The sequence below is a fragment of the Pan paniscus genome, chromosome 16 (genome assembly GCF_029289425.2).
Source record: "Pan paniscus chromosome 16, NHGRI_mPanPan1-v2.0_pri, whole genome shotgun sequence".
Taxonomy (NCBI): domain Eukaryota; kingdom Metazoa; phylum Chordata; class Mammalia; order Primates; family Hominidae; genus Pan; species Pan paniscus.
The window spans coordinates 20566379-20594259 of NC_073265.2; the positions used below are offsets into that span (position 1 = coordinate 20566379).

Consider the following 27881-nt stretch of genomic DNA (forward strand, 5'->3'; position numbering starts at 1 on the left):
GCTCTGTCACCCAGGATGGAGTGCAGTGGTGTGATCTCAGCTCACTGCCACCTCTGCCTCCCGGGTTCAAGCAATTCTCCTACCTCAGCCTCCCGAGTAGCTGGGATTACAGGCGTGCACCACCATGCCTGGCTATCTTTTGTATAGTAGTGCAGGGTTTTGCCATGTTGGCCAGGCTGGTCTCAAACTCCTGACCTCAAGTGATCCTGCTGCCTCAGCCTCCCAAAGTGCTGGATTACAGGCATGAGCCACCACACCCGGCCAGAGTCATGCTTTTACACATAATATTCATGCTTTGTCCATGCTTCCCTCTACTCTGCATCACTTACTCTGGACTTGTACCAAATCTGAACATCACTGGAAAAAAATCTTAGAACTCTGATGACTAGGCTGTCTTCAAATTTATATCATATAGGCACTGAAAACTGCTAAATTGTTTTATTTTCATGGAAATTTCACTTTGTTATTCCCCAAGATGACAATTTCATACTTTTCTGTTTTTCTCAAATTTCCAACAAACTCTTTCCCTTCAGTCTCCCTTATAACTTTGCTACCTACTCCACACAGTGGTCTAATGGAGAACTCTTGATCTTCCTATCATTATTCTTCAGCTTCTGTACCCTCATCCTTCATCCTTCTCTCACCTTACCTCCCTTTGGATGCTACCCTCCTCACCTGCTAAAAGTTACTAAGGGACATCATCCTTCCAATTAGCCCTGATTTCCACTGTTTCATCACTTCCTTCTTCTCTATATGAGATGTTTATAAATTGCTCATCTTAAAAATCAACTTCATATCTCCCTCCAGCTACCAATCCTTTTTATGCTGTCCTTTATAGCAATAATCTTTGAAGATTTATCTATACTCTCTGTCACCAAATGCTCACTTCTTCTCCCTTCATTTTATAAAGATACTTTCACTGGAATTAGAATTTTAGTTTTGCAGGGTTTTGTATTGAACACATTGAAGTTATCTTCCGTTGTCTTCCAGTTTCCAGTGTTGCTGTTAAAAGATATCCCATATTCATGGGCCAGAAAATGCAATGTTGCTAAGATGGCAATACTCCTTAGATTAATGTACAGATTCAACCCAATCCCTTTCAAAATTCCAGCTGGCTTTTTTTTCAGAAATTGACAAGCTGACCCTAAAATTCATATGGAAATTCAAGGGATTGAGAATAGCCAGGATAATCTCGAAAAACAAAGGAGGACTCACATTTTCTGACTTTAAAATTTATGATAAATCCACAATAATTAAGATAGTATGGTATTGGCATAAACCCTTGCATTTATGTCTGGTTGATTATTTACAAGAGCAGCAAGATAATTTTGTGGGGAAAGAACAGGTTTTTTGGGGTTTTTTTGTTATTTTGTTTTTTTAACAAATAATGGTCGGGCAACTTAGTATCCACAAGTGAATGAATAAAGTTCTATCCTTACTTCACACTGTACACAAAAATTAAGACAAGATTGATCATGAGCCTCCTAAACCTAAGAGACAATAGCATAACAACACTTAGAAGAAAACATAGCAGTAAATCTTTGTAATCTTGAGTTAGGCAATAATTTTGTAGGTACAATAACAAAAGTACAATCAACAAAAGAACAGATAAATTGAACTTCATCAAAATTACAAAAATTTATAGTTTTTTCTCAAAGAACACTATCAAGAATATGGAAAAGCAACCTGCAGAATGGGAGAAAATATTTGCACAATGTACATCAGATAAGGGACTGGTATACAGGATATATACAACTCAATAATAAAAACACAAATAACCAATAAAAATGGACAAAGGATTTGAATAGATATTTCTCAAAAGAATACATAAAACCAGTCAATAATCACATGAAAAGATACTCAACATCACTAGTCACTAAGGAAAAGCAAATCAAAATCACAACGAAATATAACTTCACACCCACTAGGATGGGTATAATAAGAAAGACAAACAATAATAAGTGTTGGCAAAGATGTGGAGAAACTGGAAATCTTATACTCTGCTGGTAGGAACATAAAATGATACAGCTACTTCAAAAAATAGTTCAGCAGTTCCTCAAAAGTTAAGCATAGAATTCCCATATGACCCAGACATTCTACTCCTAGGTATATACCAAAGAGAAATGAAAACATATCTGTATATGAATTGTCATAACAGCATTATTCATATTAGCCAAAAGTAGAAAAACCCAAATATCCATCAACTGATTACCAGATACATGCAATGTGATATATCCATACAATTGAATATCATTCAGCAATGAAAAGGAAGAAAGTACTGGTACTTACTACAACATGGATGAACCTTGAAAACATTAAGTGAAAGAAGCCAAACACAAAAGATAATATATTATATGATGCCATTTGTATAAAATGCCCTGATAAATCTGTAAAGACAGAAAATAGATTAATGGTTGCCTACAGAGGGGGGCATGTGTGTAAGTCACTGGTAATGGGTAAGAATTTCTTTTTGGGGTAATGAAGTGTTCCAAAATTAAGTTGTGTGAATAGTTGCATATATCTGTGAATATACTAAAAATCAATAAACTGTACTTTTAGTGGGTGAATTAAGGTATGTGAATTATATCTCAACCAAATTGGTTTTTCAAAACTAACAGTAAAATCAATGATGTGGTAGCAATTCTGCAGTGGCAGGAGTGGTGGCCACAGCTTCCAGGCATGTTCCTAAAACTCTGAGGGAGGGGAATTCTCCTCTCTGCCCACAGGAGCTGTGGTCTCAAGGGCTTGGAGCAAATCCTCATTGCTTTTTTTCTCTGTCCTCCCACCATTTAACCTCCACACAGATAAAGTCATAAACTACAAGACAAAGCAGGGACACTAAAGCCCTGGCTATCTGATCAAAGGACACTGAAAGGAGCATAAAGAACCAGAAAGACTGTGAAGAGGAAAAGCTCAAGAAAGTAACCCTGTAAAGTGAGGTGTGATCTTCTGGCTCACCTCTGAGCTGTGCATGCATGAATCTAACCCTAAACAGTACACCAAAGGCTTTGATTATAGAACTATAGGACTAGCTATCATCCAGGTCCCAGGCTTGCCACTGAGTGGTGCGTAAGCTATAGAAGGATCCAAATAGCATTGCGAAAGCTCTGAAAACAGACTCAACTTTGGAACCACATCCCTGAAAGGGTCAGAACTTGAAGCCTGAACCTAGCTATGTAGATTGCCTGATAAAACAAACAAAATCAATATTCTCCTTATAAGACATAGAGTCTGATAACATAATATTCCAAATGTCCAGGATTCAATCCAAATTACTTGGTACACAAATGACCAGGAAAACCTTTACTACAAGAAAAGAGAAAAACAACACATGCTACTCCGAGACGACAAAAATATTGGCAAAAGCAGACAAAAGCAGCTATAATAACCATGCTCCAAGACGTAAGAATAAACAAATGTAAAGACAGAAGTCAGCCAGGTGCGGTGGCTCACGCCTGTAATCCCAACACTTTGTGAGGCTGAGGCAGGCGGATCACCTGAGGTCAGGAGTTCAAGACCAGGTTGGCCAACATGGTGAAACCCCATCTCTACTAAAAGTACAAAAATCAACTGGGCCTTGGTAGCATGTACCTATAATCCCAGCTACTGGGGAGGCTGAGGCAGGAGAATCACTTGAACCCAGGAGACGGAGGTTTCAGTGAGCGGAGATCGTGCCACCGCATTCCAGCCTGGGCAACAGAGCGAGACTCCATCTCAACAACAACAACAACAAAAGACAGAAGTCTCAGTAAAGAAAAAAGATATAAAGAAGAATCAAGTGGAAATTTTAGAGATGAAAAATACAATAGCTGACATGTAAAAAATGTTCTTTAGATGGGTTAAATGGCAGAATGGAGATAGCAGAGGAAAGTCATTGGACTTGAAGAGAAATCAATAGAAATTATCTAATTTGAACATTGGAGAGAAAAAAATGAAAAAAATTAAGAGACTCAGGAAACTGAGGGAAAGAATTCAAAAGGTTGAACATTTGTGTCACCAAAGTCCCAAGAAAGGAGTAAGAGTCTGGTGTGGAAAAGAAAATTTGACAAACCGTGGCTGAAATCTTCCCAAATTTAGTGAAAGTCAAATTTATAGATTTAAGACACTCAGGGAACCCCAAGCAAAAGAAAATAAAAGAAATCCAGGCCCAGACAAATAATAATCATGTGGCTGAAAACCAAAGACAAGATTTTTGACAAAAAGCCTGAATACAGCAAGGAAAAATCACCGCATTATAAATAGGAGAACAACCCTCTGAATGACTGCAGATTTCTCATCAGAAACCACAGAGGCACAACATTTTTAAAGGAATGAAAGACAAGAACTGTTAACCCAGAATTCTATACTAAGTACAAATAATCTTCAAGAATGGAGAGGAAACAAAGATATTCTCAGATGAAAGAAAATGAAGAGAATTAGTCAATGGAGCTGCTCTGAAAGATATGTTAATGGAAGTTTCTCAGACAAGAGTGACACGGGAGGGAAACTTGAAACTTCAGAAATAAAAAGCAACAGAAATGGTACATATATGGATAATATAATAGATTCTTCTCATAATTTTTTTGTTACAAAACCCCAAATAATTTTAATCTCAATTTGCAACATAATCGACATTTTACATATCTATAAGCAATAAAAGTTTTAGTATACAAATGCCTTAGAAAGAATTCAATTTGGTCCAATAATTTTATAGCCAGGATAAAGTCATATTTATAATTCATAATTTTCTGTCAAGGTTTTTAATAAAAATCAGTAATGTTAAATGGAACACTATCATTTTATAGAGAAATAGTATGAAATTACATTGAGAAATGAGAATAGTCATTAAACATTAAGATTTTATTACAACCCAGGCATTATATATTTCTTTACACTTAAGGAATAGATATGAAACAATCTTGAAGTAAAAAATAGAAGGCAACTTGCTTCAAGTTTGTACCAAGTCAATCAGGCAGAAACTGAAGAACCTTGTTTTAAGATGAGAGTCATTTATAGTTGGCAAGCATTTTCTTCCAATGTAAAAATAAAGTCAATGTGCCATTATCTTGACACTTATAAAAATGTTTATAAAAAGCATTTAGGCCATTGATTCTCACAGTTGGATGAATATTGGAATCACCTAGATTAAAAAAAAATACTAATCCCTATACAACATCCCCAAAATTCAGATTCAATTAGTATAAATTAGGCCCTGGGCATATAGGCTGTTTTAAAACTCCTCGGGTGAGTCTAATGTGCACCAGTTCGAAAACCACTAGCTTAGAGACCTGTTCCATCATCATAGAAGTCAGTCTTTAGCTGAATGATTCTATATGCCCTGATTTCAGTGGGTAATGTTGTTATTTTAAGCATCTGATAGGTGTATCTCCCTTGATTAAAAAATAAATACCTTATGGAGGAGATTATATGTTTTATTTATCATTGTCTCCGCATATCTGGAATAATGAAAGGCACATAGCAGTTGCTAAATAAATATCTTTTGAATGAATATATGATTGCCTTATACTTCTTTTACATCCTCATCTTCTAATAGATTATGAAAATTAGAATTCAAAATATATATATTGAACAAATGAATGACTGAAGCAGTTGGGGATAATATTTAAGGCAAAACCAAATCTGATAAAATATATACATATTTTAAAAACACATACCTATATATATAAATAGATCAAAAGTGGAAAAAGAACATATAGAAGAGTGCAACATTTGGCAGCTGAGAATTATTTCATTGAGTTTTCAAATATTCTTCACATTCTTATACTTAGAAACAAAGAAGTAACCCCAAACAACTAATTCATTAGCTAATATCTCAGAACTTGTACATTTGCAGATAAATTTTTTTTAAAAAAACAGAATTACAGTTTAATCCCTAACACAGCTCAGTTTTCAAAATTCAAGTAAATAAAATTTTAGCACACATCATGATAGCCTTACTGGATAGCTGTGTTAAAAACAAAAAGTATATGTTAAGTGCTCTCAATTGAGATCTAGTTAGTTTCCTAGGAGTATCACATTGATAAACATCTATTTTGGCACTACCTTACATCATGTGTTTATTTAGAAATACCTTATTAATGACAGACTTCCTTTTGAGTAGCTACATTCTCAGATATGGCTTCATTTATCAAAGTTCCACAAGTATTACATAATTTTTAATTCAGCTAGTATCTTAGACTACAGAACTTTGGTTTTCTTAAAATCAGCATTGGTTGCTTGATTGTAGGTTTGTCACCAAAAAGTGCTGCTTCACTCTCCATGGTTGGAAATCTTTTCTGATATATCAAAGGATATTCCTTCTGAAACTATTTTAGTTTTTTTCTTTTCTCCTTTAGAGGTAAACTCCTGTTTTTAACAATATTTTCTAAAAGTTCTGCAATTGCAGCTTGAGAGGTAGAAATTTTTTGCTCATCAAACTCCTGATCACTAATCTGCTTACCGTATGAGTAAGTTGGCAAAGGAGCAAATAGTCCACCTCCAGGACTTTCAATATGTCCCCTTTTTAAGTAGTCAAGATGTTTTTCCACTGCAGTCTGCAAGTAAGAGGGTACTTGAAGAATTTCCTGATCATGATCCATTAAGAAAGAAACTAATCTTCCAGCAAGAAGCTCATCAAGGTCCACTTCTTCAGCACAGCATAACACACATTGAGAAAAGGTATGTATCAACAGTGATCTCGCAGCCATTGCATCATGAAGTTTGGGCATATCAACATTTTGACTCATTCGGGAAATCATACGCATTAAAAGTTGAAGCTTTCTATGATTTGGTGGGGGAAATAACAAACAACATAACTGTAGAGCATCGATGGCAACCCTCTCTAAATGAGGTTGCAGCAAACTTTGTGTGCCAGTCAACACAGAAGAAGCTGGAAGTAAAGAATCTTCTGAAAGTTCTATTGTACTTTTGCAGAGTCTTTTATTGATTGTGGCACTAGACTCTCCAAGTTCACTTTCCATAGCTGTTTGCACACTTGTGCTGCCTTGTCCAACATTTGGTTTCATGGTAATTTCAGCCACTGGTGTATTGATAATAACTATTCCTTCTTGTACTACTTGTTAAAAGCAAACTCTGAGACCTACAAAGCTGTTCTGACTTGCATTTCCCATTACACAACTCCTCTTGGTCTTGAACAATCAAAGTAGAGGTTCTCTTAAAACCAGCACTGAATGGCTTTTGAATATTTTCCTCTGAATGAAGATTCAACAGGAATTCCTGTTTGGGCTTAGACTCTAAAAACAGTTTATTATTTTGTCCTTCTATGTTCGGAAAAGATTGATGAAAGACACTGGATGCCTCTTTACTTGAATTCCCTGACACATCTACAATTCCTTCCAAAGAATAGCACCTTGGTTTGCTGTTAGAGGATAGATCATGCATACTACTTAACCCTATTAAATTATGACAACTTCCTCCCATTATGTCATTAGCACTCACTCTTCTGTTTCTTAAATTAACTAGCTGCATTTTCTTAGCACATCTTTCTTGAAATCCTGGATTGCTTATCTGTAGTCTCTCAGTAGAATCTGATTCTTCTTTATTTTTTTTTTCTCTATGAAGCAGACTGAGAAGAAGGCACTCAGTTGATTTGAAGGAATTCAAATTGTTTAAGTGAAGGAATTTTGAAGACTGGATCATCTTGGATTTTATGTATCCCACTGGATCTATCTGAAACTGTTATGTAGCCACAAACAACTACCACGAAATGAAACAAAAATGAAGATGCAACCAAAATGTTCACAAGTAATTCGTAATATTCAAAAGTAAGTAGAGGTTCAGGGAGATCTAGAAAATAATCTGTGATTGTTCTGAATACATGTCGTACAAATCCAACATAAGTTGGATTATTCATATCATTGCTTCTTGGCCAATTTGCTAGGCACTTCATGGCAGATAATACCCAGTGAGGGAGGTCATCTGATTTGTTTTGTAGTATAACTACTCCATGTTTACTTGTATTGGCCCCATTATATATTGGGGAATTACTTGTTTTGGATTTATGACTTCTTCTAGGGATGGCACACCTAAAATAGTTTGCAGGTAGATCAGAATAAAATATCTCCAAACTTCTTCAACGTCTTCCTGGCTTAGTTCTCTATCATCAACTGCATTTTCTTGATCTTCATTTATTATTTCATGTTTTATTTTCTCGGCATTTTCCTGAGATAAATGTAATCCATGCTTTTCAGGAGTTCTACGAGATAAGTTTCGTAATTTAAAAATACTATCTTTATCTTTGGAAAAGTTCTCTATGCTGTTTTTTCTCAATTCTGGATGCCTTCGTGGTAGAGTTTTAAGTGGCAAAGTTGCAGGAAATCTGAAGAGCTGGTTGTTATCATCAACATTTTCTGATCCCCACCTCCCTTTGATATCTTCAATTATACGATTCTTAAGAAATTTCCTCAACAGTTGTTGCCTTGTAACTTCAGGACCAAAATTGCTATTATTTCTTAATAGGTCATAAAGCCAATCCACTGCTTCTCCTGCTGTGAAACAATTGCCATATTTTTTAAAGTGTTGTCTGTGTTTTCTTAGAGGCATTCCTGCTCGAAAAGATGTGGTAACTTCATTCTACAGCTTGGTGGCCCGATAAGGCCCAGGAGGCACAACCCGACTCTCCACAGGTCTGTCAGCGCCCGGTGGCATCCATGGCGGTGTAGGCGACACTCAAGACCCAGCAGCCCGGGCAGCGGCGAGTCTCGGCACAACCATTGGCCCTGCCGCCAACTTGTATAGCATAGAGGGCTGCGTGGATTGGCCTCATAATTTCTATACAATATCTATAAAGTAAAGGTGATGCCAGGCATGGTGGCTTATGCCTGTAATCCTAGCACTTGGGGAGGCCAAGCCAGGTGGATCGCTTGAGCTCAGGAGTTTGAGACCAACCTGGGCAACTTGACGAAACCCTGTCTCTACCAAAAATACAAAAATTAGCTGGGCATGGTGGCACATGCCTGTGGTCCTAGCTACTCAGGAGGCTGAGGTGGGAGGCTCACTTGAGTCTGGGAGGCAGAGGTTGCAATGAACCGAGATCGTGCCACTGCACTCCAGCCTAGGTGACAGAGACCCCATCACAAAAAAAAAAAAAAAAAAAAAGTGATAACACTGGTGGCACTTTCAGTGTCTGCAGATGTAATACATAAGACACCTACAACATAAAGGGGGTGAAGTAAAGGGACCTATATGGTGGTAAGGTTTCTACATTCCATATTGAATAGTTAAATGTTGTTCTACACAGACTGTGAAAAAATAAGTATGAATATTGTAATCTCTAGAGCAATCACCAAAAAGCATACAAAGAGAATATAAAAACAGAAAAGTTAAAATAGAATACTAAAAAAATTCAAGCATCCCAAAGATAGGAAAGGGGAAACAGGTACAAAAAAGAAAGAACAAACAGTAAACAAATAACAAAAAACTGTCCATCTAAGTACAAACAAATCAATAATTAAATGCAAAGGGCTGAAATATGCCAACTAATAGACATCGATTATTGGAATGAATTTAAAAATAAGACTCAACAAAATGCTTTCTTTATGAAATCCACTTTAAGTTCAACAAAATACATAGGTCAAAAGTAAATGATGGCCAAAGATATGTCATGAAAACATTAATGGAAACAAAGCTACAGTAGTTCTATTAACATCAGATATATTGTCATCAGATACAGTAGACTAGAACAAGGGAAATTCCAAGGATTAAGAGATATAATATGTAATGATAAAAGGTTCAATGCACCAAAAAGAAAAAACAATCCCAAATGTGTATGCACCTAACAGAGCTTCAAATTACATGAAGCAAAAAACACCTGGAATACAGTTGGGCAGTTTTTAAATAAAATTAAACATATACTTACGCATGACACAGCAATCTCATTCCTAGATACTTATTCTAGGGAAATGAAAACTTAGTTTTCCCAAATGCCTGTTCACGAATGTTCATAGCCACTTTATTTGTGATAATCCCAAACTAGAACCTCCCAAATATCCTTCACAGTGTGAATGAATAAACAAACGGTGGTGCATCCACACAATGACATACTTTTCAGCAATAAAAAGGAATGAACTATTGATTTCACACAACAAGGATAAATCTCAAATCTGCTATGCTGAGTGAAGGAAGCCAGTCCAAACATAATACATAGCATATGATTCCATTTTTATGACACCCTGAAAATAGCAAAACTATAGGGGCAGAGAGCAGATTAGTGGTTGCCAGGGGTTAGTTAGGAGTAAAGGAAGGGCTCACTACAAATGGGCAGCTTGGGGGAGTTTTGCCAGGTGATGAAATTGTTCTGCACACTGATTGTGATAGTGGTTAAATAAAATCTATATGTGTGTTAAACTCAGAACTATACAACAAAAAGTCAATTTTGCGGTATGCCAATTCAAAAAATAAAATTAAAAATGTAACTATATTAGAAAAGACAGGTATGAAATTAATAAGCTAAGCATCCACCTTAAGAAACTAGAAAAAAAGCAAGCTAAACACAAAAGCAGAACAATGAAAACAACGAAGACCAGAACAGAAAACAGAAAAATAAAATATCAAATGTTGGCTCTTTGGAAATATTAACAAAACTGACAAACCCTTAGTCAGATTACCAATAATTCAAGAGAGTACAGAAATCACAAAAATCATGAATGAAAGAGGGGACACTGCTATCAAAACTACAGACACTAAAAGTATTAATTACATGGGAATATGAACTACTTTATGTAAAAAAGTCAGAAAACTCATATTAAGTGGACAAATTCTTAGAAATATACAAATTACCAAAGATTATACAACAAGAAAGTAGAAAATCTGAATAAATCAATAACAAGCAAAGGAATTAAGCTGGTAACAATACTCTTCCCACAAAGTAAAGTCCACCCTGAAATGGTGTCACTGGTGTATACTACCAAGGACTTAAAGAAAGTATAATATTAATCCTTCACAAATGCTTTCATAAAATACTGGAGGAGGGAACACTGCTCAACTTATTCTATGAAGTTAGCTTTAGTCTGATATCAAAGCCAGACAAAGAAAAGAAACTATAGGCCAATATCCTTCATGAACACAGACATAAATGGTCTTAACAAAATATGAGCAAACCAAATTCAGCAACATATTTAAAAAGATACACCATGACCAATTTGAATTTATTCCAGTAATGGAAGGTTGGTTTATCATTAGAAAATAATGATATTATGTTAACAGAATAAATGAAAACACCAAATAATAATCTCACTAGATACAGAACATACACGAAAGCCTTTGGCAAAATCTACCATCTATTCATGATAAAAAATTCTCAACAGATTAAGAATATAAAAGGACTCCCTCAACCTGACAAAGGGTATCTTTGAAAACACACAGCCTATATCAGACTTGACGGTGCAAGTGTGCATGCAAGGATCCCCTGCGCTTGCCCCTCATGGTCCACATTGTACCAGAGGCTCTGGCCAATGAAATAAGAACAACAAATTAAAGGCATACATATTGGAAAGAAATAAATCTCAACTGACTTTACTCACAGATGAGTTTTTTAGAAAATTATAAAAAATGTACAGAAAAATTACTAGAACTAACACTTGAGTTTAACAAGGTCACAGAAGGGTAGATACTGAAAGAGGAAGAAGAATGTTTCTGTTCAGCTGCTTATGTTCTGTTTCTTGGTCTGGGTACCGGTTTATTGGACTATCTATTTGTCAGCTCCATTTAGATGTCTATCCAGCATCTCAAGCTTAATATGCCAGATAGAAATACCGACTTTACTTCCAAATCCACATCCACTGGCAATGGCCCATGAACCATCTCCCTTCCCACCAAATGACATCAACATTTACGTGATTGCTTAGGTCAAATGCTTGGAATTGTCCTTGATTCCTTTCTCTTCCTTGCATCACGTACGCAATTCACCAGTGATGCCAGTGGGTTCCTCCAAATACATCATGAATGCACGTCTACTACACCACTCTTCTCCAGGCTACTATCATCCCTTACTTGAATGAATGCAACAGCCACCACAAAGAACTTTTAAAATGGTTAACTAGAACCTTATCTCCATCTCCACCTCCACCCTGACCCCAGCCTCCTGGCCTAAAATAACCAACAGCATCACAATGTTTGAAGTCTAAGTCCAAAGTCACTAGCATGGCTTCAAAGCCCCTGCACCAGACCCCCCTCTCCAACCTCTTCAGCCTCTCCCATGGGACACTTCAGCCTTCTGTTTGGCCTTAGAGCCTGCCAAACTCCTTCCTGACTTGTAGTGTTCATCCATGTTGTCTTGCTGCCTGGACCTATATTTATTCTCCCTAACAGCCTCTTGTTCATGACCTCCTTCTCACTTTCCACAATCTTTAAAAAATATTTTAGAGTGTTGATTTATTTACCTGTAAACTGTTTATATCCCTCTGATAGACTAAAACTGCAGGAGGGCAATGCTATGCCTTTTTCATTCACCTCTATGTGCCCAGCATTTGCATAATCCCTGACAGATAGTTGGCAAGGGTACAGTGAGTAAAGGAATAAATGAAAAAAAATGATGAGTTGTGGGGCATACACAGACACTAAATCTGACGATTCTCCATGCACTGCATACACCAGGGATTCCCAAAGTTTGCTGCACATTAGCATTACTTAGGTAGCTTGGTAAAATCCCAATACACAGATTAAACCTTATTCAATCAGAATGGCTGGGACTGACAGCCATACACTAGGACATTTGAAAGCCCCCCAGCTGATTTCAATGGGCAGCAAAGTTGGGGAACTGCTGACATTTACTTTTTGAAATAAAAGCATATAAAAACAAACTCTTAAAAAGAAAAATATATTCCTTTTATGTATATTAAACATATATGAAGTTCAAATAGCACCTACAATATACTTTGTAAGCCCAAATATATCTATTTGCTATCTTAAATTCTAACTGTGGTTAATATGCACAACCATTTTTACCTGTTAATTTGCAATGTATTAAAGAAGTTTGTATATAATGTCAAGTAATGCTACAGGAACACTTTGTTTCAATATTAACAATGTTGAAAGTGGTGTTTTTCTGTACTATTTTCAATTTTTAGCTGATTTTACTGGTTACTCGATACTACCTGGCTAATATAATTACAGATATGTATATTTTAATATGTAGATATAAGCCTATCTATATATCTGTATATACGAATATAAATTCTATAAACATTTAGTGAACGATTATTATTTAGCATGTACTCCATTTAAATGACAAAATGCAGGAAACTGAAGATGGAGTTTTGTTTATATAAAACATTTACATATTGACATTTGCTAAGATGAGTGATATGTCCTTTGACAGAATTCATTATCTGGTGAAGCAACATCTTCCACACTCAGTCTAGTTAGTTCAGGCTGCTATAACAAAAATACCATTGAATATGTAGCTTATCGACAATTTCTCACAGTTCTGGAGGGTAGAAGTCCAACATCAAGGCACCTGCAGATTCCATGTCTGATAAGGGCCTGCTACCCGTTTACAGATGGTGCCTTCTCCCCATCCTCACATGGTAGAAGGGGCAATGGAATGTCTGGGGTCCCTGTTATGAGGGCACTAATCTCATTCATGAGGGATACACCCTAATGACCTAATCACTTCCCAAAGGCATCACCTTCTAATATCATCACCTTGGGACTTAGGATTTCAACATATGAATTTGGGGGAGGGGATACAAACATGTAATCTGTAATACCAGTTTAATCCCAGCTTCCACTATTAACCATCTATATAAATTTAGGGGACTTTGTTAATCTTTGTGTTTCAGTTTTTCATCTGAAATGTGAGAACAGCAAACTGGATGCTGGAGTTTTTGATGGGTTTAAATATATGAAATACACACACACATTTGCAGTCGACCAACAGATGCTTATGTAAATGCTCCACTCCTCAAAACATTTTAACATGCCATACAAATAGTGAATGAGATGGTGGGAGGCTGGGAGAGGCAATTTATAATCGACTCACAATCTGTTGACCAGCACCTTTAAAATTGACAACAAAAAGAAATAATTATCAGCAAATGCACTGTTTAATTGTCAAGAAGAACACTTTATCAGTCATTGAAATGAAGCTAATGGCACAGTGGGTAAAAAGTAAAAAGCAGGCTATCTGAAGACTGCCCAGAGCAGCCACACAGCCATGCACTATGAGAGAATAGTCTGAGAGGCTTCTTTTCTTCCCCAAATAAAGTCCTCCCAGTTAAGCTCCATGGAAATGCATTCTGGAGTTGAGGGCTGCTCAGTGGTTTCCTGGGCCATACAAAAAGCCATGGGACAGCAGCAAATTCCGATGAGCAAGGTGCTCTCTGCAGCCCAGGAACAGGCTGAAGCAGGCTGCCCACTGCCAGCTGAGTCAGAGTCAGCCCAGGGACAGCTCCATAACCAGCCCTGCGATCACCCTGTGCCTTGCACCTAGGGGCCTCCTGCCGGCTCTTCATGACGCTTTAGACTGCTTTAAAATGTCTTATCACCAAAACATTTGAACACCTTGGAAAATACTGTCCTCTATGGAGGAGAAAAAGAGAACTTTGAAAGACCAGCCCAGAAGGAAAGTGAATGACTATCTGCCTGCCATGAAACATTCTGGCTTGAACTTGCCACTCTGAAATAAAGCTCCAGCTCCAGCTCCAGCACACTCTGTTAATGAGGACATGTTAGTATCAGGCACATAAACGCAGTCAGGTGCATCTCCAGAGGGGGATCTCAGATACTTACTGCTAGTTGCTGATTACAGCAACATCAGTTTCTGTGCCACATCCAGAGATTTTTCTGCACACTTTTTATCAAGGCTTCAAACATGATCCCAGTTGTCTGGGAAATACTATCAGCCACTTAAGTTTCCCCTTAATTTAGGAAAGGAAGATGTATTTTCACCGTAACAGCAAAAGCTTATAACACTTGTCTTTTAAAATTAAGAGTCAACAACCCAGGGGGATCCACAGACCACCCAAGTGGATTGTGACGTTGTCCTGGCCTTCTCGTGGGGGTCAGGCCATCTCATCAGGCAAGGACGACCCAATGCCTTTTCGGTGGAACAGTTTTGATTGAAAAGATAGTTAAAAAAAAAAAAGTGATACTGCTGTAAAAAGAGACACAACATCACATCCAAACACATTATCCTCTCCTCTGACCTATGCATGCACGTGTGTATGCTCACATGTCCATGCATTTACACACACACACACACACACACCCCTCCCCTCTTCAACACTTACCCATTCCAAAGTTTTATGGAGTTTCACCTTGACTACACTAATCATCTTTATTCGCTTTCTGAAAGACTCAGCTGCTCAAGAAAATAAAATGCCAAAATATATGGACCCAAGGCAGTTTTAAGACCAACACTGTAGATTCATTTAAAAATAACAAAAGCCACATATTCATTCATTCAACAAATAATTATGTAATGAGGATTATTTTAGGTGCTCAGCACACATCAGTGGATGAAAACCTCTGCCTTTGTGGAGTTTATACTCCAATAAGAACAGAGAAAAAAATAAATTAATTAAACAATAGGTTATGAGTCTGTAAGTGCTGTGACTACAACAGAAGACCTGGCTTGCTGGGCAGGACGGGGTGTCTGAAGAGTGGGTTGTAAAATTGAAGAGACTCATTGAGATGACATTTGTGCAAAAGCTTGAAGATCAACTGTGCAGATATCTAGGAGGAAAATACTCTTTGAAGCTGAATTTTTTAAGTAACAAAACGTGATCTGTTTTCCCCACAGAGGATACTACTCTCCTAACCCCGTTCTACTGAATGGGCTTGTAGTTTAAGGGGAAAAGATTTGCTCCTGGACACCTGAAGGAATGAGTGTAGACATGGGCATGGCAGCAGGGGCAGGAGGCGAGAACGGGAAGAATGTGAGTGTATCCCTCAGGACAGGTTCTGAATCAGCTGAACCTGGGGCTGGAAAAGCCAAGCCACACCCAGGGGAGAGCCTTGATTTCTCAAATTCATGTTTGATTTCCAGCAGCAGTGCATTCAAAGCTTAATTTCAGTCCAGAAGTCACCAAATTAATATCTGAGGTTAAAACACACATACACATACACACACAGACACAGAACTGATGAACATTTCCAGGGAAAGACACACAGGGAAGAGTACAAGGACAGAGTGCCACTGCCACACAGCCACCTGCACCTGTCCACACACTGCAGAGGCGCCCCGTCATTGGGCAGGGAGAGGGGAGGTGCATTCTGGGCCTATGCTTCGGGCTGCCCCTGACAGCTGCCCCAGGCCAGGTCCCCTTACCGCCTGGTACCGCTCCCAGTAGGGCCTGGCAAATGGCCTGGCTGTGTCTTACGCTTATTCCACATAATACTTCCAGTGTGGGACTTCCAGATAGTGACACATGTACTTCCTAACCACTTGGGCTTTGCGGGAAGGCTCCAAAGGGCCAAGCCCTTGGTGTGACTTTCTGGTTGGGTCTTCTTGCTCAGCGTATTTCCTGGATGGTGGCTGCCAGAATCTGTGGGGAAAGTGGGAGCAAGGCACAGGGGCAGCCTGCAGCCTGTGGTGTGACTGGAGATCTGACAGCACATGGCCCCTCCCCACTCTCTCCTTCCTTGGTAAGAAGTGGCAGCTGCCCTGTCCTAATAAGGTTCACCTTTCCTTGCATTCAGCCTCAGGTATGTGGGGACAGGGGCATCCCAATTCAGTGGAGACCTGCCTTCCTCTACTAAAGCTACAACCCAATTAAAGGCAAAGACCCCAAGACTTAGGAATACTGAGGAAAACAGTGCATGCCTGTGTGTCAACAGCTTTGCAGTGCACTGTGACTGCCAGGGTCTGAAGGAACCGGGGGTCCTTACTCCTCAGGGGTGTGAGCTGAACTGTTCATGTTAGTTTGTCCCTGAAAGTGGGCATTTGCTAGTAAGTGAAATTGGGCTTTAAACGCATACTAGGGAGGCTTGCTATCTAATAGGTTCCTAACATTAATCCCCAGCGTGGCACACGTATACATATGTAACTAACCTGCACATTGTGCACCTGTACCCTAAAACTTAAAGTATAATAATAATTTTAAAAATGCTAAAAAGCAATCTAACTCTAAAAAAAAAAAAAATGGAGCATTTTGTTACAAGGCCACCTGCCCCCTAGCTCAGTGCATTTGGACAGCTGTAATGTGATACCATAAACTGGGTCGCTCATAAACAACAGGCATTCATTTCTCATGGTTCTGGAGGCTGGGGAGTCCCAGATCAGGTGCTGGCAGAGTTAAGTCTGACCAGGGCCCTGCTCCTGGTTCGAACACGGTGACTTCTCCCTGCATCCTCATATGACAGCCTTTTGGCAAGGGGTCTCTCTCAGGCCTCTCTTACAAGGGCGCTAATCCCATTCCACATCACCTTATCACCTCCCTAAGGGCTCACTTCCCAATCCCATCACCTTGGGGGTTAGGTTGAGAGGGACATAAATATTCAGTCTATAGTACCCCAATGACTGGTACTCCCTGGTTCAAGGTTATCCAAATGGTCAACGCTGAACCATAATTAAATGCAATCCTTACCCAGTGGGCATTAGGACCTTCATGTGGACCCTGGATGAACTGTGGGGTTGCCAGGATCTTGGGTCAGCGCTGGCACTCAGGATGGACAGAAAATGGAGGGAGGTCCTCCTTCTTCACCCTATGAAGGCAGCTGGGCTGCGGGCACCAGCACAGAGCAGGCAGTGTGTGTGGAGTGTAGTGTAGAGGCTGGGGTGCTACTGCAGGCCCCCCACCCCCCACCCTCAGCCCAGGCCCCCAGGCAGCCAGGCAGGGGCTTCCATGTTGGATGCACACGGAAGAGATCTCATGGCAGCCCCTGGAGTAGGTGGGTGCGTGGGTTCTGCCTAAAGGGGGCTGAGTGAGGGAGTTCTGGGGGCAGCCCACAAACTCTGAAAGCTGTGTGCAAAGAGGCTGAAGGCAGAGCCTGGCAAGGGGGCAGCTGCAGAATTGAGAGCAAAGAACACAAGCGGCTGCATTTGCAAGCACCCAAGGCAGTGGCAGAGGGCAGTGAGGGAGAGGATGAGCACAGCGGGTGACACAGGTGGAAATGATGGGCTGATGGGAGGAAATGGAGCGGCTCTTAGACACGGTTCTGGTGGCCGGCCATGGGTAGGACAGCAGGATCTAGGGGTATCATCAGTCTCCAGAAGAGGCCTGGGCTGGGGGATTGATCTGCCCAGTCATCAGCACCATGGGAATGTCCGAATGAGCAGAGAGTAATTCTAAGGACAAGAGCCCAAGAATACGCATAGAGAGAGGGGTACAAGTACCATACCCAAGGAACTCAATAGCCCACACCTTGTCTACAAGGCTGTTCTGCAGGAATTCCGGGGGTCAGCAGGGATGGCTCTGACTGGTCACTTTGTAGCAATAATCTTCACAGATAAAACCATGGAGAGAGACAACAGGTGAGGAGAAATATACCATGGGGTGCAGCTGGGGGCTTCCATCTGGATCCCTCAAAGTGATGGGAAGGACCAGGAATAGCAAACTCACTCACTGCAAATTGTATATCCAAAGGAAAGAGAGATGAAAAAAATTTCCATTTACCTAACGAAATAGCACATGCTCTAGTTGACCAATGCCCTGAACTACATACAATGCACACAGTGGCACGGAGTGGGGCTCTGTCCCTCGGGAGGCAGCCCTAGTGTTTAGGATGCCCACTCCAATGCCGCAGGTGCTGGTCTGCAGGCTACAGAGTGTTTGAGTGTGTGGATTCGTGGAGTGCCTGCCTGGGCAGAAAAGCCTCTCCTTAGCCAAGGGACATTAGGAAAAAGTGAAATTAATTCATTGAAAAAGTAAACAAGATGTGTGTGTGTCTCTCTCTCTCTCACACACACACACACGCACATACACACACACACACCGAGTGGGGGATTCATTTATTTCTCTGCTCTTCCTTTCCCCGCTCCCAGCCCCATCATCAAGTATAATGTCTTCACTATTCCGTTTAATGATTTAAACATGATTAGTGGAATGCAGATCAATGCAAACATGAATTCTTGGGGTAAAAATGCAGTATTTCAGCACTGTGGAAGAAAAACTAAACAGAAATGGAAGCCTGGGGAAACAGCTACATCTTGAATGAATAAATTCTACTTGATGAATGTGAAACATTATTTTAGGAATTTTTAATATATCTAAATACTCCATTTCCACAGCAGAGCTTGGGTCACATTTTAGAAGATTGTCTTCCCTCTGTAACTCTCTTCCAGAATTCTCCTCCAGAGTTAAGACTGTCCATTCCTCACCCAGGTGCCCTATTTAACCAAAAGGCCAAGGGCACCTCCTGGAGTCCCTGGGTTCCATTTCCTTTATGGCACTATCACCCAAAACAAAAACTGGGCTCAGAACTCTGAAAAACAGCTCTCCTCAGGAATCGTCACGCTGGCACTAACGCAATCTGAAAAGTACGCTTCACTGATATAAACTTTCACTGGAAGGCATCCAGGCAACATGTGCTTTTTATCCACATTTTTAGAGGCTACAGGAGACACCTCTGTTTCTCACACTGCCAACCTGTTACATTAGAACTATCTTGGTGTAATGGAGCAAATTATTTCATATAAACAGCATTTGCTTTACAATAAAAAACAATGCACCATTCCTGTGTACAAGGTAATTGACGGTAAAGAAGCAGGTAGAAGAAGAAATCTCCTTTCCGTGGCCTTTGTGTGTTGAAAAAAGTCTGGATCTCAGAGCCTGGGAAAGGATCTCAATGTACTGTTTTTCTTGTACAACACAGCTTCTGGCTCCTAGTGCAACTTCCTGAACATCGGCCTAGGTTGTCACTGTTAGGATCTGGACACCAGAGTCTTCTTTCCGGGCCACTTTGGAGCCCTAGGGGTGGATGAGAGAGAAATGGAGGAGGTGGGTGCAGAGGGTACCATGCACCAAGGCCTTGGTCCTCCTGGATCTGTTGTCGGTAAGATGGGGGTTTGGAACTCACTCTCTCCAAGGTTCTTGCCGACCTCAACCTGTGATTTGCAATCACACACTCTGACTGCTTCTGGTAAGGGCTTTTGGAGTCTTCTCAGTGCACCCCAGAAGCCTTCACAACCCAGTCCAGGACAAAGTGCTGGGATCTGCTCCCTCCAAGGAGGGAGCATGTCATCCTCAAACCAAGAAGAGAGTGCCTGGGGTGATTAACCAACAAGGATGGCAGAAGCAGACAGGCCAGCCGCGACAGCTGTCAGGAAATGACTCTTTCTGTAGTATCTGCCCCTCTGGTTTACAGAATCACTTAAAAATAAAGCAGCCATGCATCAATTTCACTCACATCAAGAGATTTCCCACTGTTTTCTTCACTTCCAGTAACACACACAATAAACATTTAACGTTCAAACTAGCTCGTATTTTATTTACATGTATATATGCATTTTTAAAATGGGGCTTCTTCTACAAAGTTAAGAAATGGCTGTCTTTTGGAAATTAAGAGGAGAAAATCAACTTTACTATAGATTAAATTTCTGATTTAAAATAAAAAGTATAAAAAACCTAAATCAAGCCTCCCTGGCAGGTAGGCAGGCCCTCTACTCAATACTTAGAAGCGCTGGCAGGAGCCGGCGGGAGCTGTGGGAAGGTGGCTACCTGACTCCAGATCTGTGGGCTCCGCAGCCCCAGCACTCAGTGGTTCTTGAAGACACCACCACCTGGGAAAGACACTAACGAGGGATTTCTCACAGAAAACCACTGAAGTACAGCATATGGGGAGAAAAGATGAGCTAAAGTGAGTTATTGAAAGAGATCTTCTTTAATAAGATCAAGAAGCAAGAAAGAGCTTCTCAAATTGCCTTCTGTATTGGAGAAAGGGCAAAGGGAGCCTCTGAGTATTCCATCAACTTTGCTTGCCAAGTACATCTCTATAGAAAAGAGGGCTGTCATTGGATCTGATGGCTGGAGACGCTAGCCACTGCCATTCAATGTCTTGCATGTTCATGTTCTAAAAAGTCAACAGCTTCTGTCAACTTTCCACAGGGGAAGGAATACAGTGACTGTAGGTACAAATATTCTTGATGTACTGAGCAGTTATATTTTGTATGGCAAATTTAGAAAGTGAGTTTATACATCGGCCTCTTGTTTAGTCAGTTAAATAATGGCCCTTGTGGCAAGCTGTGTTTTCTAAAGATGGTCCCAGCAATGTGTCTCTTCCACAATGTGACCTTTTCAGCCCTTCCAGTGAGAGGAGGGGTTCTGTGACCTATGCCTTTGCTTCTCAGTGGGCTCAGGACTGCTAGGATCAATAGAATACAGCAGACAGGATGCAGTGTGACTGCTAAGGATGGGTGATGCAGCCTCGTTCACTAGAACATGTACACTTGGAGTCCTGAAGCTCCATGTAAGAATGACTCCAAGGTCAGCATGCTGTGAGGAGGCCAAGCCACGTGTAGAGGCCACATGTGAGCACTCCAGTTAGCAGTCCCCATCTTTGAGTCATCCAGACCCAGCTCCAGAATAAGCCTCTGCATGAGCCCAGCCCCAGTCTTCAAGGCTTCTCAGCTGGGGTCCCAGACATCATGGACCACACAGGAGCCATCCCACTGCACCCTGTCTGAATCCAAGGTTGTATTAACCATTAAGTTTTGCAATCTCATTCATGCAAACATATTTTGAAACCTGACTGCACCAGTGTATACATCTTCAAAGGTAATGCACACCCCAGGCTCAGATAGCACCTCTCCTTAAATTCCGTCAGTCACACTTCTTCTCACTGCTCACCTGGCATCCAGTGCCCCCTATGGCTGGACATGACATAGTGATTGCAGCCTCAGGGATGCCATCTCTGCTCGAGCCACACAAAGCCACTAATCTCACCCATCACTGACTGATTTCACCATCATCCTATTCAGGGACATTTTCACTGCTTCCAATGAAAATGGCTGACTTTATCTACTATCAGATACATACCCTCCCATATACATCTGTATCCTATCTTTAGCCATTTCCATCAGAAAGATTCTTAAACGTGGAATCGTGGGAGACTGAGTATTAGATTTCAGGATCTTGGTGATACTGCCAAGTGGTTTTCCTGAAATCAATTGCTAGTGAGAATTGAACACAGTTATAAAGCTTGTTGCTCACTTTTATTTTTCTTTTATGAACTGTTTATCCCAGTACTTCAGTCATGTAAGGGAATGGGTTTTTCTAACAGACTGGTAGGTGCTCTGTAGGGGTGTCCTCAGACGTGACGCACAGTGACACAACCCCTCTATGCTGCTGTGAACAGGCAGGCACTGCTGGCATGGGCTCACACTGCAGGGGAACCTGGCAGGGTAGCTGATAATGCAAAGGGCCTGTGGTACTGAGGGAGGTGCCGAGAGTAATGTAAGACAGCCATCAACAGAGGGTGTGCAGGAGCAGCTGGGAGGAGCGAACCCCGGTCTCTAAACTGGACCCAAAGGAATATCACAGAAGAGCATAACCAGTCCTGGAAAGCCCAGAGGTGGCAAAAGACTAGGTATGTTCCCTGAATACGGCAAAGGTCAATGTGCTTGGATCTGAGACACAAACTGAGGTCAGAAAGCCAAGGACAAGCCAAACTAGGCAGGAGCCTGTAGCCACAGGCAGATGCTAGGATTCACAGGAACCACAGTGGGAGGCCCTGAGGGGTAGTGAGCAGGGACGGCCCCACCCAGGGGCACGGGAGATGATGTGGGTGACCCTGCAGGCCTGGTGAAGGGTGGCGGCAGCAGTACTGGCCAGAGGCGCTGGGACCCAGGAGAGGAAGCAGCAGATCAGTAATGATGATGGAAAGAAAGTAATTTGGTGAATAACTTCTCGTGACTTCATGACTGATTGGCTTGGGGGTACAGAGAGAGAGTAAGGTGTCAAACATGACTTCAAATTTTCTGATTATCTCAGTATTAAAGATGCCACTTCTAAAAAGAGGAGGCCTGGAGCAAGAGCTTGGCTGACAGCAGGATCAGAGGTCCCTGTGGAAACCATGGAGACATCAACGGGGCAACTAGTAAACTGAACTGGAGTTCAGTAGAAAGTTCTGAGCTGGAGGTGTAGCTTGGGGAACCTGCACAAAACTGGTATTTAAAGCCGTGGAACTTGAGACCACCCAACAAGAGCTGAGTTAAAAGAACACAACTCAGGGCTGGGCCTTTGTGAAGTCCTGCATTTAAAGGTCAGATAGAAAAGGAAATACCACAAACCAGCAAGGAGAAGGGAAGGGAACAGCCACTGAGCTGGGAAGAAACCAAAAAGCAGTGGCATTCTGGAGATCAAGGGAAAAGAATGCTTAAAGAAGACTGGCAACAAAGGAAAGAATTTCTCAGCTGTTAGAAACCAGAAGAAATGGAAAATCAGAGCTTAACACCAATACTTGCTGCTGAAGGAGTGTGGAGGGGATAATCTCTCCCCCGTCTAGGGGCTTACCTTTTAATGTCATGTAGGAATCCCAAAGCAGAGGTTCCAAAAGGTCAAGACTATTTTCATGATCATTCAATGATCATTCTAAGGAGAGATTTGCTTTTCGCTGTGTTGACATTCATGGTATCGAAGCAATGGAAGAAGCTGCACAAATTAAGGCAATAGCATCCACTGTGCCAGTAGTCTTCACATTCTTCACCATCAAACACTCAAACTTACAAAAGCCAAAGAACAAAACCCAAACAGAAACCAAAAACAGTTTAAGAATATCCTTGATGAAGCAGTGAAAAGTATTAATTGTATTAACTAGCAACCCTTGTGTGTAAGTGTTCCTGATATTCTAAGTATCTCTGCTGTATGCCAAAGAGCGATGGAGGTCCTGAGGCAGAGCACCTGTATGACTGCCTGAGTTGCACCCTGAACTAGCTGCATTTCCATGGAACATCATTTTCCTCACCTTCTATTCATCAAAGCATACTTGCAGGGTTTGAAAGAATAACTGAAAACGATCATTTTTCAGACACTGGTGTCTGGCAAGCATCCTCCTGAAAATGAATGTAGTGAGCCTGTCACTTTAAAGAGAATCCCAATAGTATTTTATTGTCGATGATAAAATCTGAGCTTCCCCATGAAACTTCTTGTATCTACTACTGTGAATCTGACTGCTCCCAATACTCAGCGACTTTTCTGATGAGACTAGTGGTGATATTAATGAATGTGATTTTCTGAGAGTGTGTAATGAAATGTGACAATGCTTAGAAGATCCACCTAACTCAATGGACCACTATTTTCCAAGCGATCAGTGTATCATGTTACAGATCATATGTAGATAAGTGCAAGACAGGGCAAAGAACTGTAATATAATGGAGTATGAAAAGTTTACCAATGTGGCTTCAGATTCCATGTGGCAACTAATTTTAAGAAACTACCTGTTGTTGAATTCAGATGTAGTGTCAAAGATATCCACAATTACCTGAAAAGTCAACTGAAATACTCCTCCCCTTTCCAACTACATAGCAGTATGAGGTTAGACTTGCTTCTCACAGTACAACTAAAACAACACACCCCAATACATGGATTGTGGAGCAGATATGAAAATCCAGCTGTCTTCTATTAAGCCAGTCGAAATTTACTAAAACATAAAACAATGCCATCCTTTTCGTGATATTTTTTGTTTTTGAAAAATTTTTCATAAAAGCTTATCTATGTTTACATGTAACAGGTTTATAATTGTAATTTTAAAATTGATAGGTATTTTATAAATTCTCAGTATTAATTTCCCATGCAGTAAATATTAACAGACATACCCCACAAAGAAAAGCTCTTTAGGCACCACGATAATTTTTAAGAATGTAAGGGAACCTGACATCAAAAATTTTGAGAACCAGCATCCTAAAGCATTTGCTTCAGGAAGAAGGAAGTTAAACCCAAAGAGAAGGAGGGCATTCCAAAAGCAGCGGGCTTTGTATTGTCTGAGTGCTTGAAATGTTTCACAATTAAAATTTATTACTTTTTCAAAAAGAATGAATAGAAGGTGAGGAATGGCACAGTGAAGGTAGATGATCCTCCTGAGTGTTTTATTGAGAAAGAGTAGGGGAAGGTGTGGAGGCAGAATGGGGAGGCTGGAGTTAAAGTAGGGTCAGTTCAGAAGGGAGCGGCACTGCCCACCTGTGCTTATCTCTTAAGCGCGGGCATACAGATAACATGAACACATGATCTATACCCTGCAAGTATGGCACTGATGCATGTAAATCCTGCAAGTACATACTGATGCATCTAGACCCTGCAAGTACACACTGATGCATCTAAACCCTAAGTACACTTTGATGGATCTAAATCCTGCAAGTACACTTTGATGGAACTAGACCATGCAAGTACACTTTGATGGAACTAGACCATGCAAGTACACTTTCATGCATCTAAACCCTGTAACTACACACTGATGCATGTAAACCCTGTAAGTATGCATTGATACATTTTCTCAGCTGGTCCTTTCAGAATTTTGGGTAAGCTTTCGGTACATTTGAATTTTTAAAAATAAATTCTAATCTGTAGATATTTTTATTTGAAACATGTCTCATATTTTTCTGTTTAGAAACTGCTTCTCTCACTCCAAGATTATACTAGCTTTTCTTTCTTTTTTAAATGAAAGAGGAACAGCAAAAAGGTGTGTCCCATTTCCAGACCTGGCCTCTGGAGCTCCCCACACCTTCCACAACCTTCTCTCATTACTGTAGTACAAGGGCAACACCTATTATCCTGACCAACTTGGAAGCTACTGGTGAAGATGGCAGTGCCCCCCAAAACTTGATGCCTTCCATGATTGTGACTCTGGCCCCCAAGCATCCACTCCAGACTGTAACATTCCTGCTGTACCCCAACCAGTGCAGCAGGCATGTGACTTGGGTCTGTTTGCAAAGCAGTGAGAGCCTGCCCTATTTAAGCCATAGATTAGCTGTGTGGCTTTGGACAAGTGAGATAAACATACTTTGCCTTAGTTTCCTCATCCACAAAGTGAGGAGAGCAGCACCTTCCTTGGCCAGAGAATTAAATAGTACACGTAAACACACAAAGCAGGTATGGTGCTATGGTTTGAATGTCCTCTCCAAAACTCATGTTGAAACCTAATTCTCAATGTGGCAGTATTAAAAAGTGGGGTCTTTAAGAGGCAGAGCCCTCAGGAATGGATTAATCCATTCAAATCCATTCATGGATTAATGGGTTATCATGGGAGGGGAAATCATGGCTTTATAAGAAGAGGAAGAGAGACCTGAGCCAGCACGCTCAGCCCTCTCACCATATGATGCCGTGCGCCACCTGGGGACTCTGCAGAGTCCCCACCAGCAAGAAGGGCCTCACCAGATGCAGCTCTTCAACCTTGGACTTCTCAGCCTCCATAACTGTAAAAAATAAATTCCTTTCTTTATAAACTACCTACTTTCATGTATCCTAAGCAACAGAAAACAAACTAATACAGCTGGGCATATGATAAGCACTAAATATTAGCTACTATTATTATTTATAATAAATGTTATTATCCAGTAGAACAAATTCTCTATCCTCCGACAATTTTTATTGCCAAATTTGCCTATGCACTTAAGGCAAAGAGGCCAGGAATGTGGACAGAGTGTCTCATTACTGGAACCTCCTTTTGTGTGTGTGGCACGTCTGTGTGTGAGACAGGGTGTGTGCCTGGACAGGGTGTGGATGTGGAAGCTGTGGGTGGGGCTTGGTGACGGGTGAGGGGTGTGTGGCTTTGTGGGCGTGTGGTGCTGTGGGATGTGTCACTGGGTTTTGTGGCCCTCATGCCCTGCTGCCCCTCCACCCTTTCACTTCATTGTTACGTGAGATGCCTGCAGAGAGGTGTCCCTAAGAAGGAAGCCAGGTAGTGAGTCCTAGAATGGAGGCTTCCAGCAAGCAGGTATAGTTGCCTTGATCTGGGAAAGGGAGGTGTAAGCAGGTCTCCCCCTCAGGAGCTCTGAGAAGGCAGCTATGTGGCTCAGAGTCGAAGCATCCCAGAGTTCTGACCCAGGACCCTGCAGTGATATCACAGACAGACTGTAACCGCCCCCCTTCATTCCATCTCATTATGAAATGTGTGTGAGGCCTGTCGTTCTACAAAACAAAGACCCTAAGGAGGAGGGGAAAATGTTGCTTTACATATAAAAGTCAATGTTTAGCTCTAGATATGTTTTGGGCTTTCTTAGTGGAGACACCGAAAGGGGACTAGTCAGCTTTTTCTCATCAAACAACATGGCATACATGGCCAGAGATGTGGCCACAGATGAGGCTGTTTGAACCTGCTCCAGAAATGTTGTACCAGGATGTGATGATGGAGAACTGGCAATTTGATCTCAATGCTAGACACTGTTTTTCTGAACCAGATGTGATGGCCTTATTGGAGCAAGGAAAAGGGCACTTGATGGTTATAAGAAGCATGAAGACTGTACAGTTATTGGTTGCCTCACCAAGTAGGGCTAATTGGTTACCTTGGAATTTAATTCTTAAATGAAACAGCAAGAAAGCATTTGGTTTTCTAATACGAATTATAAATTTTCCAAATTTGGAACCAAGATAGGAGCTAATCAGCTACGAAAAATGTTCACTTATAAAAATATACATCTCCTACTCTCCATCAAAGAATTAAAGATGGAGGGAAATTCAGTGACCTCAAGGAATGCTAAGCCTAGGTGGCAGCCTTAAAATACATTAGAGAGTTCATAGTGGAGAGGTACCCTATGAACATGACTAGTGTGGGAAGGCCTTCAGTGCATATCAACAACTTTCTCAACATCAAAGTACTTAGGCTACTGAGAAAGACTTTGAATGTGATAAGTGTGGAAAGTTCTTTTGACTTAAGCCTCAAAGTACATGATAGAATTCATAATGGTGAGAAACCCTTTGAATAAAAACAATACAGGAGGCATTGGAAATGGCAGGCAATATCATATGTATCATAGAATTCATAGCAGTGCAAACTCCTTTCAATGAATAGAA

The 27881-nt window shown here is 40.7% G+C and overlaps 1 protein-coding gene and 1 pseudogene across 1 annotated transcript in view; both read right to left on the reverse strand.

The window, feature by feature from the left end:
* OTUD7A (OTU deubiquitinase 7A) overlaps positions 1 to 27881 on the reverse strand; it is a 388370-nt gene that overhangs the window by 277589 nt on the left and 82900 nt on the right. The window lies entirely within an intron of this gene.
* On the reverse strand, positions 304 to 11012 carry LOC129393967 (DEP domain-containing protein 1A-like; annotated as a pseudogene).